General features: G+C 29.8%; 1 protein-coding gene across 1 annotated transcript in view; it reads left to right on the forward strand.

The window, feature by feature from the left end:
• LOC113819942 (lactosylceramide 4-alpha-galactosyltransferase) overlaps positions 1-282 on the forward strand; it is an 18,167-nt gene extending 17,885 nt beyond the window's left edge. The window contains exon 8 of the mRNA XM_027372182.2: positions 1-282. This exon is cut by the window's left edge and continues 405 nt beyond it. The gene's annotated coding sequence lies outside the window, so the exon portion shown is untranslated.
• The last annotated feature ends 2,218 nt before the right edge of the window (positions 283-2,500 follow it).

The raw sequence follows: 2,500 nt of genomic DNA on the forward strand, positions 1-2,500 counted from the left end.
CACACACACACACATATATATATATATTCATTTATTGATTGATTTGTTGATTTATGTTTATAAATGTATTCATACATTTGTATCTATCTATCTATCTATCTATTTTCATACAAACATACATACATGCAAACATATATACGTATGTACATACATGCATATATGTATACATGCATACATACATACATGTATGCATACTTATAAGCATGCACACATACACGCACACACGCGCGCGCACACATATATTCATGGTTGTATATATGCATATATATTAAACATGTACACACACATATATATGTGTATGTGTATATATATATATATATATATATATATATATATATATATATATATATATAAGCATATATATATATATATATATATATATAAATATATTTATGTATTTATATGTATATATAAATGTATATATATATGTATATATGTATATATATGTATATATATATGTGTGTGTGTGTGTGTGTGTGTGTGTGTGTGTGTGTGTGTGTGTGTGTGTGTGTGTGTGTGTGTGTGTGTGTGTGTACACATATATATACATATATATTTATGTGTATATATATATATATATATGTATATATATATATATATATATATATATATATATATATATATATATATATATATATATATATATGTGTGTGTGTGTGTGTGTGTGTGTGTGTGTGTGTGTGTGTGTGTGTGTGTGTGTGTGTGTGTGTGTGTGTGTGTGATATATATATATATATATATATATATATATATATATATATATATATATATATATATATATATATATATATATATATATATATATATGCATAGAGGGGGATTTCAAAATATTTGTGTCAATTTCAATAAACCTAATTAAATCTTTGACAAGTTACACATACTCTACCTAATGATTTTTGCAATTCTTACCTCTATGTTTTGACTCCAACAAATAAAAGAAAAAGACACAGGCTAATATGATTAATGTAACATTTTATGATCTCTTGCAAATATTATTGTTGAAGGCACGTAATCATAGTTACCGTTAAAATATACTAAAGCATGAATCTTACTTTAAAGAAAATGGTGATATTATGGTAAACTATTTTAGTACAGATTTATTTCATACTTCTATTCGTATATTATTGCCTACAGACGAAATGCATATCATTCAAACATTTTACGATAGTTTTGATATTCATTATTTTCTACTTTTAGGGCTTATTTCATATAACTTAACGCTTTTTCATTTGAGAAAATGCACTTAACATAAGTTTCATTAGTATTGAGAACCGTTGACTTTAACAAGACATATACTTACAAAGATAAAGAAAGGACTTACAATGAGAAAGATTCGGCTTCGTAAATAACAAATGTAGATCTAATATTGCTGTGAGAATACTGAATTAAAGTGTATAGTTTAAGTAAACGAAGCTTATTTAACTGAGGGTTTGTTGACCAGCAAATCAGAATAGAGGCATGCATAGTCTGAAAGGAGAAGAGAAATAACTTAACCATTGGAGGCACTCGATCAATTGCTGCAACTACCCCGCGCACCATGACACTAGTTTGAGATTGTCAGTGAAATCTTATATTCTTTTATCTTATTCCTTTTGGGGAGAAGTATCATAAAGTTGGGTTTTTTTTTCACCTCAATAGACAGATATTAATCATTCATAGAACCCTCTGTTGGGCGGATCTTAGGAAAGTCATAATAACATGGATTATTGAAGTTTAATAGGAAAATAGAATAAGATGAGATTAAGAAGTAAAAGACTGAAAAAAAAAGGTATCGATAATTCAGAGCTTTGGATCGATCGAACACAATTATTCACTTTATTCATGACGCTACAAATGTAACTATAGGTTTATGATTCCACGTACTTTTGTATTTTATAACACATTTCAATATAGATAACTATGTGGATGCAGTAGGTGGACGTACACTAATCTGCCTTCATCTTTACAAATAGACTCTAAAATGATGAGTGAGAGGACAAAATACCAAATTCTGAGAAAGGGTGCGAGTGTTGTAGTTCATACTTCTTGCCGAGAGAGATGGCCTGCTCACCGGAAGGCCAGTGCTAGAGGTCTTGCCACGGTGCTTTAGGATGCGGTGACGTAGCTAGTTGTTCGTCCGTCAAGAGCTGCCAACTGAAACTTAGTTGGCGAGAGTAGAGTTGTAGGGTCCTTAGCAAACGGGGATGGGCAGATGATAGTTCTGTAGTGACTCTTTAGCAAGGACTTTTGAAGGTATGATCTTTTGAAAGCTGTTGCTGACGAACTTTAAGCTACAATGTCGTTTTGACTAATTCTATATTTTCTATTGTTTTAAATTAATGTTTTCTTTAATGCATTTTTTTTTTTTACCAAATATTTTCGTATTTTGACTACATATCTACCTTTATTATGAAATGAAAATATCTATTGTAGACTTGCCTGTAGTGTTTCGATTCGGCATTCGTCTGTTGACGATGTGTCTATCTGTGTGTGTATGCTCCAATTTATTATGATTTGCTCT

Source organism: Penaeus vannamei, chromosome 20 (assembly GCF_042767895.1).
Source record: "Penaeus vannamei isolate JL-2024 chromosome 20, ASM4276789v1, whole genome shotgun sequence".
NCBI classification, from domain to species: Eukaryota; Metazoa; Arthropoda; class Malacostraca; order Decapoda; family Penaeidae; genus Penaeus; species Penaeus vannamei.